Source organism: Geospiza fortis, unplaced genomic scaffold (genome assembly GCF_000277835.1).
Source record: "Geospiza fortis unplaced genomic scaffold, GeoFor_1.0 scaffold104, whole genome shotgun sequence".
Lineage (NCBI taxonomy): Eukaryota > Metazoa > Chordata > Aves > Passeriformes > Thraupidae > Geospiza > Geospiza fortis.
Genome location: NW_005054325.1, coordinates 6,000,752 through 6,017,226, shown reverse-complemented (window position 1 = coordinate 6,017,226; position 16,475 = coordinate 6,000,752). Strand labels below are relative to the sequence as shown.

Here is a 16,475-nt window from a genome sequence, read left to right as displayed (position 1 = left end):
ACCACGCTCTCAGAGGGAACGTGAACTCTGCACTGGCTGGCAGTGTTTTCCTGCTGACAGAGCCTGGTTTGGAGTCTTACGTACTCAGCTGGCCCTTGGCCAAGCCTTGCTGCAGGTACAGGAGAGGGAGGAGGGTGAAACAGGGGGCGGTGAGAAACTGTTCTTGGTAGCAGCACTCGCTGAAAAGTCAAAAGCCTTCAGACCTTTTTTGGTGATGGTAGAAAATGTCAAAATTGATTGTATTAGAGACCTGCCAGTTACTCTGAACTCATCTACTTTGTCGCTCCTCCTCCCTTCCTTCCTCTCTCGACAGCTGGGCTGGGTTTTGTACTGCTAATGCTGCATTGCTTCTCCAGCACGGCTACTACTTCCCCCACGCTGCTGCTACTACAGAAATACTACAGGAACTCAGTGAAGACTGAGGGAGAGGGCCGTATATGTTCTATTAGTGATAGTAACAGTGATAGCAGGAATAAAACTGGGTAGCAGTTTAATACTTTACATAATGATTTTTCTTCTGGTTTGTGTTCTGGATTTTGTTCCATTTTTGCTGTCATAAATTTGTGGAGTCTGGTATATTCTGGATTGTGCTTTAAATGAATACTTTGTAGTGTGCTTATCTTATGGATTTTTCAAATGCCATGGTTTTGAGTGGTCTAAACCAGTGTTTTATTTTTTTTGTTCACTTGGGTCTTTTAAATTTTTTTTAAGTGCAGCTCACAGAAGAGCTGTTGCTGGAGGAAGTTACCACACTTGCTTTAGATAATGAAACATACATTCAAAAATGGTCAGGGATTTCCCCTGAGCCACCCACCAATTGCTTGAAATGACATTTTCATTCTGAGTGTTTCTTTTTTTTTTTTTTTTTTTTTTTTTTTAAGTTCTTGGAGCACAGTTTTAATGAAAAATACCAGAAAAAAAAGTCTGCAACATCTCCTGTGAGCGGGGGGAGAAAAGGAGATTAACAATTGCATCTTGAAACACGCATGATTTGAGGTAAGTGATTGGAAGGTCTTGTCATAAGTTACAGTTAGTTTGTAATTAAATTAATCATTATTTACCTCGGAGTGTCATGGTATTGTTGTTGAAGGCAATAAAAGCAGGCAGGAGAGGGACGGAGAGAATGGTAACGGCAAACCCAGAAACAGCAGTAAAAATACGTAATGCACTTATCTTTTTGAAAATGGGCCCCATGAGTTCCAGTCCCACAAACTGGCAATCATTCTGACATTTATAAGGGTTAGACCCTGTTTAAATCAATGAGGCTATTCTCCCTGAAAGTCAGGCATGAGCCTAAATATTTCCTAGTTTGGAATCTATATCATATGGGAACTATTGAGGAAAGCTATTGAAGAACATACAACACCCAGTCAGAAAAAGGCATATGCTAATCTGTTGGTGATAATGTCATGAGTAATCTGATTTTGCAGCATTCTTAAGTGATATTTTTACATTAAATACATAGTTCTCATTTTTATGTTTAAACACCTCATTGAAATACCAAACTTCTTAGCAAAGCCTGTGAATTCTATACCAGCTTTAGCAATACATCTACCTTAATTGCTTCATCAGTGTGCCTTTGAACAAACGGAGTTAAACGTATAAAGAAAATAATGTCCCCTTTCATAACTAGAGTTGCAAATTGCACTTGGATATTTGAATAGCAACTGAACTAAAAGTTCCCTGACTGAGGCTGAATTGTGTTGTCAGAGTTATTTTTTTTTAATAAAGGCAATGACAAGATACAAGGAGAAGCTCACCTTTTCCCTCTACTCTTCTTTTTTGTTTGTTTGTTTTGTTTTCATTTCTCATTAGAAAAGAATCAAACCTGAATTTAGTAAGGATAAAATGCTAGAGTTGTAAAACTTTTAACCAATGAAAATGTTGCATAAATGAACACTAAAAAACACCACCATCTTCCTTAAATAAAAATTTTAATTTATTTACTCTGTTGTGCCCCACAATTGTGCTGAAAGAGACAAAACTGCTGTAAGGAATTTGCAGAATCAAAAAGACACATATTACCTGGAAAAAGCAGGGTATACATTCCCACAAATGTGCAGAGAATCAAAACTTTTTGGCAAGTGGCATTTGCAGACATATGTTGCTTACCAGATTTCAGAGGAGAGAAGAGCATAGCCGAACCCTGGTGATTGCTCTGTATTTGCTTTGTAGGAACAGAGCTATTAAGTTTCTTTTGAAATCAACAGGCCCACTGCAGGGAGCTAAATATTTCCTTTCTGGTCAGTGGACGGGGGCCATTGCTTGGGAGATTGTAGTGGTCCTGTAGGTATTTGTACTGATTTTTCTGAACAGGTCAAAAGTTTTTCAAATCAGTGTAGCCAACTCCTTTTCATGTGCAGGTCTTGCACTAGGGACTGTGAGCCCAAACAGGAATACAGAACTCTATCAGCAGGAGTCTGAGGCACTTTTTGTAGTTGTGAAATGGGGCATTAATGCAAACTTGTTTGAAGGCTGAGGTTAGGAAATGCTCTGGGGCAAGCCCTGTTTCAGGTGCAGGTGACAGTCTTGGCCAAACCAGTGAGAGAGAAGTGCTCTGTTGTGTGATCACCCTCAGCCCACCTTTGCTTTCTGTCCATCCCACTCTCTTGGAGGCAAGCATTCCTTCTTGGTTCTGTGGAGCATAAATCAAAATGTTTTTATTGCTGCCTTCTTTTCATTGATGTCAGGCCAGGATAAGGCGCATGGTTTTCCTTTCACAATTGCCTTCTTGTTGCTCTCTGAGGAAGCACACGTTGAAGCTTAGGAAGAGGTATTTTGTAGCATCTGTGTGGCCTTTATAATAATTTTATCAGCTCTATGTTACACTCAGAAAATCGTTGAGGTTGTTTTTAGCTTTTTTTGTATCACAGAGTGCAGGAGCTCATTGTCAGAGTATTTGAGGGAACCTCTTTGGTGCCAAAAGATCCATTTTAGGATATATTAAATTGTACCGCTATCCTTCTCCTTTCTTATTTTTTTCAGCATGTGGAGAAATAATGTCCCCATTTGTGTGCATGGAGAAGGTCCTGTGGTATATGCCAGGGAGTTACGTGGGCGCTGAGCTGAGCAGGCAGAGAGACTGACTCTCTCCTGCTTTGTATTTTGCACTGGGAGTGAACACAGAGGACCGAGCCTGCCCAGATTAAACACATGCCTTTTTTGTTTTGCTCTTCGTTCAGCTGTCAGCATGCCATGTTCAGATGGCAGTGATCAGTCACAAATTGTCCCCTGACCATGCTCCTCAGCTCTCCTGAACCATTAGTTTTGTGGAACTCTTCAACAAAGATGGCACTGGTTCGATTTCCTCACCCCCTGCCCTGGCTAATGGAAGAAGACTTTGTTTGTTTGTTTGTATTTTCCCCTCAAATCAGCTGCATTAGATCCCAAAGCAACTTGTGTTAAGTGGAAATGAGGCTTGGATAATATGTGTGCTTGCTAGAGACTTAAGATTTTTTTTCCCACTCCCTGTATATGGATCTTTTCAATGGGGCCCCGCTATTGTGAATCAGAAGGAAAGTGCACAGGCTACCAGGCACATAATGGAATTATTCTTTTGTTTCAGTATGTGTGTGTGAGCCTTTGTAAAGAGGAGGTAGTGGGGACAGAGAAGGGAGACCTTCAGTGCAGGGAGGCAGGAGAGTCCAGTGGCACAGTGCAGGGCAGCACTGTGGCGAGATGTGGCCGTGCCACTGCCACCATGCCCCTTCTGCTTGGCTCTGGTGGGCACTGCCTGGGACTCACACTGTCACACTGCATGTCCCAGGAAAATGGGTGAAGCTTGCACAGCCGTTCACTATGCTGCCTGTAAACCACATAAGGCAAAATATTCAAAAGCTGTAATGTTTCCAGTGCTTTCCCTAAACTTTCAAAAGAGTGATGGAAAAATGAACTGTGCTGATCCTGTCCTTCCTCACTGTGAGGCTATTTATTGTAAAGGATGTATAGTATAGTTAATTTCAGTATGGAGTACATAAGAGCTTGAACCAAAGCCTTGGATCCAAGCCCATCAGCAGCTTTGCAAAAGGCAGGATCCAGAGCTGAAGTCAGTGGTTCACACAGTTTCTAGCAGAGAGTGGTTTTAAGTTACTTCATGAAATGGGAGTAGCCAGAAATTTTAAACTGAGGCTTTTAAACAAGTTTTTGACTTTTTCTCACCCACCATTCTCCTCTGCCTTAGAAGGTTATTGCAAAAGCACAGCAGCTATTTTCTCCTAGCCACTGTGGCCAGGACACACCAGCTCAGGGAAAGGAGAAAGGCCTCTGTGGTGGTGACTGTTATACAGCCAAATGCTTTTTTTTTTCTGAGTATTTTTTTCTTCTAAGGAGTTAGACCACTCTTCTGGATGGAGGTCTTTGAAATCACAGTGGAGGCTTTGGAAGTAGGATCCTGAAATTCCAAAGACATCAAGAAATGATTTATCACCCTGGCATGGAGCAAATCAGGCCACAGTGGCTGGACAGCCACCTCCTGAAAAGTCCTCTCTTGAGATACCATAGCTGAATTACAGACATGAAAAATTTCAGCATTGTAGACAAGAAATCCATAAGGCCCAAATTTTTCATTTCTTGCTAGATATGTGGTTCTGTTTTTATTGTCTCCCTTTTCTTTTGCCCTTGGACACAACATTTTAGGGCTTTTCAGTCTCTAGCTGTGCATGCACTAGAGAGGCATCTGGTTATGTGTTACTTTACACATCTGTTATGTACGTCAGAGAGTCAAATCCAGCACCCAGAGACTTAATGTGTATTTGCAGTACTCCCTGTGGGACTTTGAATCCTTCATCCAACGAATTGCTTATAAGGATACAGTATTTCAATCTAGTGCATATATTACTGCAGTTTATTGCATATATATTGCACATATATATACTACAGTCTCCTTTGTATTTGGCAGAGAAAATCTGGTGTGGGAAAGATGAGAAGTGCAGGTGAACTGGGAAGTATTTAGGTATGGCAGTTAATTTGCTCCCTCCTGAAAACATCATCTCTGGTTGGCTGCATGAGAAACAGTTTTCATCATGGTTTGAACATCTCTAAAAGGTGCCCCAACAGTGTTTGTGTCTTTCAAACTTAACTTCAGGCTTGTTGGACAGTGGGGAGAGGCCAAATACCTGAGGCAGAATTGGTAGCTGAGGCAAAGCTCAGGCTTTGCAGTTTTGTCTGGAGAATCTGTACTATTTGCAGGCTGTAATAGGGAGCATGAGTGTCATGGCTTGACCCCAGATGACAACCAAGTACTATGCAGCCACTCACTCCCTGCACCCGCACAGTGGGATGAGTAAGAGAATTGGGAAAAAAGTAGGTAAAACCTATGCGGTGAGATAAGAACAGTTTAATTATACAACAACAGCAACAACAATAACAACAGTAGTGGTAATGATAATTATGATGATGTCATGAAAAGGGAGGCAACCAGAAGAGAAAGAGAAATAAAACGTGAGAAAGACAAGTGATACACAGCACAGCTGCTCACCACCCACTGACTGATACCCAGCCTGTCCCCAAGCAGCCATCAGCCCCTCCTGGACAACTCCCCCAGCTGACAGATTGAGCAGGATGCTCTATTGTACGGAATATCCCTTTGGCCAGTTTGGGCCAGCTGCCCTGGTCATACTCCCTCCCAGCTTCTTGTGTACCTCCTTGCTGGCAGAATGTAGGAAAATGGAAAGCCCTTGACTTAGGATAAGTCCTTCACTAGTGAGCAACTAGTGTTATTAACATTATTCTCATGCTAAATCCAAGACCCACAAAACTTACAAGCTACTAGGAAAAAAAATTAAGTCCATCTCAGCTGAAACTGGGGTAGTTAGTTAGCTGAAACTGCATTAGTTTGGGTTTCTGCTTTGCTTTTCCTCTGATTGCTTTTTCTGCAAGTACATTAAGTTTGCAGAAAACATGTGGCTTCTTAGATGGTCTTTTTTTATGATCCATGCAGAACCCAAATGTGGTAGGTGTTATTCCTACTTAGGGCTATTCATTAGTGTGCAGTGCATTCCAGTGAGCAGATGGACTTGTTGCTTTTTGGGGTTTTTTTGTTTGCTGTGGTGGGACTGCCCTCTGTGCTGGCCATCCTTGGGTACAGCAGTTGACATGAGCATTGCTGATAAACTTGTGTGCGTGTTGTCTCCCCTTTTGCTGACCTGTAGTGGAGCAGCTGCTCACTGTCTGGGGAGGGGAATGGTAGCCATCACAATGGCACTGTATGCCAGTCTCTGTGGGAGCCCCTGGCTAGGCCACTGTTAAAACCTGCTAGCTGGCTGTTACAGGGGGCTGGGTACCACAGGCATTAGTGCAGGGGAGCTGGGATGGGGGAGATTCTATTGAATCCAAGACAATGTGAAAATGAAGATTTGGCAGAAGGCGCACTACAGCAAGAGGGAGAATGCAGAGTGAGCATCATGATTCCCTTCTGCTGGAGGGCTCAGCAGCTGGAGGGCTCAGCAGCTGGAGCCCATGTGGGAGCATTTTGCTGCTGAGCAGTGGTTCTTTGTGCCCTGATGGAGCCATGGGTGTCAGGAGAAGGCATCCCAAGGGTTCACCAACCCCGTGGCCCACTGCCCCTCTGCAGTGGGGAGTCCTTTGGCAGCCCTCTCCTCCCCTGGCTCTCTGGGACGTGGCTGCTGTGGGCAGGGTGCTGCAGCTGCTTGTTTGAAATGATAATATTTTATGCTGTTACTGTGGAATACTGCAGTATTTTTTGTAATTGTGGGCTGCGGGCCAGTAATGTACAATAACATTTTGCTCTTCCTGTGCTGTTGCTACTGTAGGCATTCGTTCCAATTTAGGCTGCATTTGGAGGACTTTCTTTTTCTTTTTTTTTTTTTTTTGTTTCTTTTTGTTGTTTCTAGACACTACTTGTTATCTGTTGTGGATATTTTTGGAGTATTCATTTCTCCCACGTATGTCCATACAAATCTATCTGAGAAAGCACTTCAGAGAGTAGCAGTCTCTATTGAACAAGCAATTGTTGTGGCTTTCACAGAATTACATTTTTTGAAAGTATGAGGCAAGAATGAGATGAAGATTGCTTTTTAAGTTTAAAAACCATTATGGGTTTAAAAAATATTTGAAGCAGATAGAAGGCAAAGCCTTTCTTTGACTGATGGGGGGCATATTTAGCACTGAAGTCCCCATCTGTACCAGATTGTAGGTGATTGAAACCTCTGGAATGGCAGAATGTGGGAGGCAGAACCTTTAATGATTCTCCGCAGCTTTGGTTTTAACTGTTAATTAAAAAAAAAAAAAGAATTTTCAGAGGAAAGTAATCATAACTTGGAAGACGGTCAGTAGTGTTCATGCCAATGATTGTTTATTAATGTGGTCATGGTCTGGAGATGAAACTTTTGTGAAAGGGAAATTCAAGTCCTAGTCAGCCTGCATGAAATTTGTTTCTTTCTGGAAGGTAGAGGTTGAGTCCAAAGGAAATGAAGAAGGTACAACACAAAGGATACAATTAATTTGTTTTCAGGAAAATTTGGGATAAAATAAGAGTGTGCTATACAAAAAGGATTGCACTTTTCTCACATGTAATTTTAGTGTCCTATTACTGTGCTGACTCACTAAATGACTTCAGTCTCAATCTGCATTTGGTTTAAATTACTTCAGAGGCCTGCATTTGTATGCTGCTCTGTAAAGTAATTCTCATCTGAAATCCAGATTTTTTTCCTTTTGTTCGGCATTTCAACTGACTTGTCTCTTTTCATTTTCCAGGTCTCTGTTTTACTAACATTTGAAAGCAATCTCTCTGTGTGCCTGCTTGGGCCCTGCAATTGGCAAAAGTAATTTTTCAGCAACAGATAGAACAAGGAATGAATCATTGCTTTCTGCCTTTCCATTAAATTACCTAAACCACTACTCATAAATATTGCTTTATGTATGGTACAGCAGCATGATTATCTCACTGCATTGATGGAACAGTGCTGGAAGTGAATATAATTTTTCTTCTATTACATCTTTAATGAGCTTCAATTAAAAATAGTGTGTTGGCGTGCCAGAGTAGATGTGTTATTCTCAGAACTTTATTGAAGCTGTTTTCCTGTTCGACTTGGTTGACACTGTGTTGTTCTGAAAACCCTGGTGGACATGATGTGGTTCTGAAAACCTTAAGAATTAAACAACAGAAAACCAGAAAAATCTGCTTTTCTAGGTGAAAGGTGACAGGACAGTAAAATCTGGTGACTGGAAAGATTCAGGTCTTTACTGAGTGGAAAAGCTTGCTTTTTGTCTGTCTTTGAGGGTTATTTTTTTAACATATAGTTAAAAAAATATTCACAAAGCAGTAGGTTTCTGCAGAGCTCCAGTTAAGTCCCTGATGACTTGACACCTGTGGCAGCAAGTCTGAGTCACAGATAGCAAAAAGCTGTGAAGCCTAATACTCTCAGTATTCAAAAACACACCTACGTAGGAGTTTAATTTCAAGTACCTCTTTTAGCTCTGGGTTCCCCCCCCAACCCAACAAATTTTAAGAGTCATTCTTAGAATTTTGCAGAGAAAAATTTTCCCAGCACTTGTGGATTTGTGAGGTATTGACATCACTTAGAGATCAGAAAATAGCTCTGTCAATTTTAGCTTGATGGCATTCCATTCTCTGCTCCAAAAACCTGAGGAATTACAATGGATGAGTCAAAGTTTTCTTGGAATTTTCTTCTCTCCCCTCCCCCCTGCCTTGTGCAATTCCATTGCCATTTTTAGCATTGAGGGCAGCTCTCCAAAGAATGTCTGTGTGCTTGAACTGTGATTTCTTGAAAGTTCAGAACAAAATAGAGTTGTGTCGGATGACAAAAGTCATTCTATGTTTCTACACATTTTTGTAATATTACGTGAGCTTAATTGAAGAATCTACAGCAACAGGCAGGAGATGTCTGATAGAGAGGTGTAGCATCCTCAGCAGCATGAAGATCTCACTATCATGCTGCTTCATTATGTTGTGATGAGTTTTTGCTTAATTATTTCTGTGTTTTATCAGCTGTTCTGAGAGAAGTAGCCTGACAGAACAAATTATCGGTGATTTGGGAGACTTGGACCAGCTTGAAGCACTTGTTGAAACCCCAGCATCCTTCTGTCTTTGCCTCAGTTTGAAAACCAAGGATTATGTATTTAATGTATTTTAGCAGGATGCTGTGAGTAGAAATACTAAGGACAAAGAATTGTGGGGGTACTACTGTTACCTAAGTGATGTGGTATGTTTAAGATAAACAGTGTTGTCAGCTGTTCTTGGCAAAATCCCTGGGGTTACAGTGAGTGAAATTTTAACTCTGAACGGGTTTGGTTTTTTTTAACTTGCGGAAGTGGCCTGTATCATACATATTCTAATGTGTCAGAGTGAATGTGTGAAGTATGAAACTGCTGAAAAGAAATGTGAGGGGGAAGACAGGTTAAAGTGGTTGTAAATGGAAGATCTGTGTATTTTACTTCTGCACTAGATAAGTATTTTACTTAAAATTGGCCAGAAAAAACCAAAAAGGGACAAGAAAAAAATGCAAGTGTCCCCTTAAGAGCTGCTGTGTCAAATTTGAAGAATGATTTGAATTGAGTCATTAAAGTGTGAAATGGAGGGATTTTATTTCTGCTTTAAATTATGCATCTGAAATTAACCTTAGCTGTGGAGTCTCTGCTGACGCCCCCGTAATGACACATTATTGGTACTAATGGCTTCTCTGTGACTTGAGATACAAACAGACATCCTAGACAGAAACATTTCAGCTTTGAACTAAATAAGACGCACGGTGAGCATTTTTACCTTGGGTTTCTGTTGCAAAGGCCTGCTTGCCTGGTGCTCGTGAGCTCTTTTCAGTTTCCATACACTGCTCCCCATCCTGGCAGGCAAGGGTAGCTGAATGAAAACCTGCTTCACAAGCTTTGAAGGCAGGAGAGCAATAAATCTGGAGTGAATGTGAAGCCTGTCCAGACACTGAGCGCTGTAGGGAGCCAGAACAAAGACTGGGATGTGGGTAGTGGTCAGGGAGGGGGAACTTCCAGTAGATTATAATCTTGGGAGGAAAAGGCCCCAAGATTGTGAGGGAAATGGAGAAGAGATGCCAGGGCTTAAGGAGGAAGTTGCTAAATAAGGGAGGGGTGAGATTATAACATAAAATAAGCAGTAGAGGTTAGTCAACCCTTTATGTGCCTTCTGACGTAAAAAGGGAGTGTATCTGTGCAGCTCTGTGCACTCTCTTTTGAAGCTCATTATCATAATTTGAAAAATTCCACCTCTACGCAGAATCACTCACGGGCTTTGCAGCTTTCCTTGTGCTGTTGGTGTCTCTCCTGGGACAAGGATGGTAGTTAACTACTTCAGTGTAGCTACTGGGTAGGCAGAGTGAGCGTGGCTGTGAATGAGTGAGACTGGCATTGCCTGGGGTGCTGGGTACAGAAGGTGCACAGAATTTTGTGTTGATGAAAAAGGAGGAGGGGCTTGGCTAGGCAGGCCCAGAATTTAGACCCTGACATGTCTTCCCAAGGATATTCACTAGCTCATTGCTTCATCCTAGTTTTCTCAGTGGGATGTTAATATACACGATTGCCTCCCCTTCCAAGCTGCAGCGCTGGGAATTTGCTTGTTGGCTATGGCAGGAGCAATGGAGAGGTGCCTCTTCCCCCTGGTTATGTTATGTGGTGTGTTACAAGGCTGTGTGACATTATGTGACTTTCTCTATGGGTCTGCTCTCAGCAGAGAGTGCTATGGAGTAAGTAATCTTGTGGTATTGTGGATCCAAAGCAGGGACAGCATTTGAGTACTTAGAATCAAATACTAAAAAAAACATTCAGAGGCCTTCTATGTATTTCTGCAAGGGACAACATTCCTGAATTGGGATCCAAGAATTAAAAAGAAAAAAAAAAGTAGGTGTGCAATACATCACATTTACTAATGCATTAGAGATATTTATATGAATAATTAAAACACCATTTAGAATTGCCACAGTAATAGAACAAAATGTATTTTGTCACTTTTCTGTTTCTTTTTATTGATTGATCAATTTATTGATTTCTTCCATAAATTTAGAGTAGGTATCCTAAACATTACAGTAAATTAGCAAGACTGTGCTTTTTAATAACCTGTTGAAAGCATTAATGGAATGAAAAGAAGTCAGAATGTGGTAATAAAAATCTGAAAAACAGAGACCTAGAACACATATCTAGTATTTTGCATCAATTAGGTTTGTAAAATATTAGAGGCTTTGTTTGTACTACCTGTTAATTAAAGAGAAAGAAGTATTTTATATTTGTTATGAATAGCCTAATAGCACATCAGAAAAAAAGGAAAAATTAGCCAACAAGCTACCTTTGTATTCGACTTTCCATTGTATTTATGGTTAACTTTAGGCTGGTTGGAGTCAGTGGGAACATGTGTGGGATGGAGGACAGAGCTTCACTGTTAAAGAGACCACAGTCCTTCTGAATTCTTTTGTGAAAAAGTAGTAAACTTCTGAAACTCAGGTCTGGAAAACAGACAGGTGTTATCCAAGATACCAAGAATTAGGAATTATATTGAATTTCACACACATATGCACACAAAATATTTGTGCATTATGAATATGCCAGAATGTACACTTAACAAGAACCCTTAACAATTTTTAAGTCAGTATTGTTCTGATCCCTCTTCAGGGCTGTGTTTCTCTGTTTTCCAGCTACAATGGACTTGGACTATCATCATATGTTTTGTTTGGTACTGTTGTTCTAGCCATGCTTCCAATATCTGTTTTCATATGCATTTTTGGGGGCAGTTTTGGATGCCATCAGAGGCTTGTGCTTCTGCCTCCCCATCCATTGGTGATGTCCAGACTTCAGTGAGGAGAAAGAGGTGATCTGGCAATTGTCACAGTCTGTTAGTCTGGGTTTTAGCTCTGGTTTCAGGGAATGGTTACCGCTCCAGGCTTCATTTGAGGTGCCTTACTCTGTTGCCCTAATACAAAGCAAGTGATAGAAACTGTCTGCTGCACAAGGGGATATATTAATGAAATATTGAGATATGAAATCATGCATGAAATCATTCCACTTACTGTTCTTGGTTGTCACACTGACAGTGACTATAAATGAAGGATATTAGAGGGAGAAAAAAATCATATTATTTCAGTTAGTTTATTTTGTGCCTACCTGACAGCCCTCTGTGTATAGTCAGTTACATGATTTCTTGGGATAGCCAGATTTTTCTTTATATGTGTGTGGCTCTTTCAGCTACAGGGGAAAGAGAATATGTAAAGGTTCAGAAAATGTGTCTGTCAAGCCAGGAACAATTGTCTGCAACCTCAAGAAGATATCTAAGAGCATGTAACTGCTTTTTACTCATCTTCCAAAAGCAGCTCAGTTCCGGAATAACAGTGCTGTCTTGGGCTATATTTCAAGATGGTATGATTATTCTCAGACAGGAATTACAAGGATCGATAGCAAACCCAACACATCCTTTTTTTTCATGACAGATTTGCTGATTGCCACCGGAGCAGTAATAATGCACTGGTCAGCAAAACACCAGAAGCAGTAATCATGGATTTTTGTCTCCATCTTAACATGTGTTTAAGGTTACACAATGTGTTGTGATGGGTTTGCACCCACAGGTCATGAGGAAGGAGAATTGTTTGATCTGTTCACCTTCCCTTCTCTTTTGCTTTTATGCTTCCTCCTTGAGCTGGGGCCGGGCTGTTTGGTGTTTCTCCGGGGACAGAGCAGGGCAGAGAGAGCATGCCTAGCCAAAGAGATAAGAGAAAGGTCATTTTGAGGTACCAGTGGTTTACATGCTGTGGGTTTTCTTTGCGTGTCCTATTTAGGAAGTAGTAATGACCAAGATTTTCTGTGGGTGTGTGTCAGGAGCCCTTCTGCATTGGGGTTTTGGTGGAGCTGAGTGCAGGGTTGCTTTTCCTCAGTGGAGGGCCCTGTGCTTTTGCTGTGTTTTGGCAGCTTGATATGGCAGTGGCTGCATAACCTATGTGTATGAGTTTCGGTTTTTATTTTTTTGGTTTTGTATGTGCCATCCTCAATTTACTGAAGCTCTGTGACTTTTTAACCTGCTGTCTATGGGCTGTTGTTTTACAAGCTCATTAAGGTGGTGAGGATAGCGATGGCAGCGATCCTGCCCCCCTCATGTGTGCTCATTAGATGGCTTCCTTGTGCTGACATAAGCGTTGTGTAGTCATGCTCTGAGCTGGGTCTGGGAAAGGATCCAAGTTAAAAATAATCCCTGAAAAAAAAAAAAAAAGAAAAAGGTAAGTTTCCAGCAGGATCTGTTCCTGGATCTAGCTTGCCATCATTCTCACTCTGGCCTGGAAAGTGTGAGGGTTTGTACTGGCACAGAGGGAGGTGAGGAGGAGCAGCTGGGGCAAGGTGGTCAGGGGTGTACTGCTGGCAGCAGGGATGCTGCCTGCTTGAATGATGTCAGCCTGAGGAAATGGGGCTCTTGTGAGTGTGCTGCCTGTCTTTCCTTAAGTGCATTGGCCCAGTAACTTCCAAAGTTGTGGGGCAGTTTTGGCCAAATTTGCCTGAAAAGCTGTGTGGAGGGTGTGAAGGTCCCCTGAGCTCAGCAATTTATGGTGTCTGGTAGGCAGACCCAAATCAACTCTCCCCAGTTGATGAAAAATTGTCATCTGGGGCTCAGCTGCTGACCTTGCCAGGCCTCCTCTTGTGGCACAGTCCCACTGTCCCAGTTTGGGTTGAATTGTGCCTGTTTTGCCGTGGGGCCAACTTGAATAGCTGATGGGAGAAGAGCACAAAGTGCTGTCTGTGAGTGGCTGTTCATTTCAAGGGGCAGGGATGGTTCATCTCCTGGATCCTGACTGCACAGGGAGCTGCATTTCCAGTTGTGGGGTGGTTTTTAAATTTGTTTTCTTTGTTAGTTTTTTTTTTTTTTTTAAATTCTGCTTAGGTATCAAAATTTCTGGAAGCTTGAATAGTTGGGAGGCAAGACTCCCTTCAGTTTTCTTGGTGTGGCTGACTGCTTAACCCTGAGGACAATCAAGTCTTTCTAGCTGCACCTCTGCATAGCTTCCCTTGACTATCTGGCAGCATCTTTGTGCCCTGCTCAGCCCAGGTTCTGTCCCCATAAGGCTGTGTTCCTCTTCGGTGGTTGTGCCTGGGTTTCACCTGCCCAGCCTGCCTTGCTGCAGGGGCAGCCTTGCTCTGCACCACGGCTGAGGAGCTAAGATGAAGACACACATTGTGGTTTCCTGCTGTTTTGCTTTGTAACCAGTCCACTGGTAAATATAGCTTGTGTGTGGTTATAAATTCATTCTCTCATTATGGGTGGTTGTTGTGCAATAATTATGTAGAAATTACAACCGAGAATTGTTGTGGATTTTTTTTTTGTTTTGTTTTGTTTATTTCTTTTTGTGCTTGATATGCCCTGCAGTGAGAAGAACAGCCTTTGGTTTCTGCCCTAACAAAGACAAGGCCACAAGCAGGTGTCAGCCTTTGGCATGGGCACAGGCACCATCTAGCAGGCTGCTGACTTTTGTGTGGCTCTCTTTGTGTGGCGAGACGAGCACTGCAAGGGAAATTGGGACCTGCGCTATTTGGACTCTCTTTTATTTTTCCTTGCTTTACTCTGTGGCTAGACAGGCTGTCCTTCCCTGCAGGTTTGGTACTATACACGTGTTTATTCTGAAATGAACCCATCCCGTCTCTTTGGAGGTGTTGGTTGTACATTTCCCAAAGCCCTGTATCTCTGGCAGCTTCCAGCCCTGCTCTCCAGGCAGTGGGCTGAGGCTCCGGGTCCTGGGCTGAGGCCGTAGGGCTCGGGGTCTCTGCCCCATGCAGAAGTGCTCAGGTTCTGCTCCCCAGAGGTCTTCCCTTCATATGTGGTCCCCTCCCATCATCCCTCCTTCTATTCAGGTGTGGAATTAAAATTAGTGTGGGGGTTTTGTTGATTTTTTCCCTCCTGTTTCTTTATTTAAAATTCCAGTCAAGCAGATCCAGAACAGCGCTTGTCCCTGCTGCGTTCTCATTTTCCTCTCATCCCTCCTTTAATTTTACATTATTCCCTGCACTGTGTTTGCAGGCCATATGTGTCCTTTGAACTCTGAAGAAGCTGTGCCAAAAGGAAGCCTTCTTCTCCTCCCCTCCTCCCATCGCGGAGCCGCTCTTAGATAATTGCAATTAGTAGACAATGCGGAGCGAACCCAAATGTGAAGTCTATGGGTGAGTGTCTGCAAATTTCCTGAGAGCTTCAGAAACGCTTGCGCTCGGTCTCTGCTTTGGCCCTTTAACCCCGCAGCAGTTCCCCGAGTCCCAAACAGCTCTGGGAGGTGTTTGTAACCCGCGTTTTCCTGCGGCGTTCCTGGCGGGGCACAGCCGCTGCTGGAGCCTTGGCACAGCGCCGTGGCTCAGGCGAGGACTCAGCGCTGAGGGAGGCGGAGCCGCTCGTCCCTGTGTCACGGCGCGGGGAACAAGTGGCTGCAGCAGCCGCGGGCTCTGGGTGGGAGGGGGACAAACCCTTCAGCCGCGCTCCCGGGGAGAGCTGGGCAGAGTGGGGAAAGTAAAACTCACCCCGTTAAACAAGAAGAAATGGGAGAATTCCTTGTCGTCCATGAGGTGCGGGGCAGAGGGACGTGCTGCTGCTCCGGGGCTTAGCATCAGCTGCTGGCTCGGCCAGAGCGATCGCTGACAGGCTGGGCTTTGGCGTTTGTGAAAAACGCCAATTACTTGGGTTTTCTTTTAATTTTAAAAGTTTAATAGTAATAAAATGGTTATAAAAATAGTAATACAATTAGAGTACTAATAACTTGGACAATTTGGATTAGGACAATATGAGACAATCGAAACAAAGAGTTACGGACGTCCGGGTACCTTTTTCTGGGCAGCATAAGCCCAAAAAAGGACCGCCGTTAACAGAGGATTAACCCTTAAAAACAATAGCCTGTTGCATATTCATACACTTCATACATGATGCATAAGTTCCGTTCAAATACAGGATTCTGTCTGGTCATCGTCAACTTCTTCCTCTTAATCCTAACAGCGCCTCCGAGGCGGGAAGAAGTTCCCATCTTCTGATAAGAGGACAATAAATTATTTTTCTCTGAAAGATTTAGGTGTCCTAGGGCTGCTATTTTGCTGCAAGTCCTTTCTTTAAAAAAAAGCATCCTACATAGCATAGTTTCTATTTTAACAGTTTTTATAACCTAAAACTATATTTAACACACCACTTAAGAGAATTAATACAGCATTACTTTCTAACACAATGCATATAATATTCATTTTAATATCTGAAAAAAGCCAATCATAAAATACACATTTTTCACAGTGTTCAAAGGGGATGTCCTCCGTGAAGAAGGGTGACAAGTGCCTTTTGAGTCCCCTCCCCCTTTAGCTTCTGAGAAGTGTCTTCTGTGTTAAACCAGGTTTCTGACCTCATTTCTCAAAGGATTTTTAAATGAGGAGAAATAGGAGTATTAATTAGTGCCCCGTTAAGTACTTGTAGTCAAGTATGATAATTTTCTTGAAAGGATAATGTATTAGATGAATAAAAATACTCTCCATTAAAAAATGAA

At 42.5% G+C, this 16,475-nt stretch overlaps 1 protein-coding gene across 2 annotated transcripts in view; it reads left to right on the top strand.

Moving 5' to 3' along the window:
• The first annotated feature begins 881 nt into the window (after window positions 1–881).
• The window catches only part of ATXN1 (ataxin 1), a 155,504-nt gene continuing 139,910 nt past the window's right edge, over window positions 882–16,475 (top strand). Inside the window, exons 1-2 of one of the 2 annotated variants that reach the window (XM_031056984.1) lie at window positions 882–996; window positions 14,987–15,126. The gene's annotated coding sequence lies outside the window, so the exon portion shown is untranslated. The remainder of the gene's footprint in view (window positions 997–14,986; window positions 15,127–16,475) is intronic. The other variant, XM_005420981.3, reaches the window with a different exon arrangement.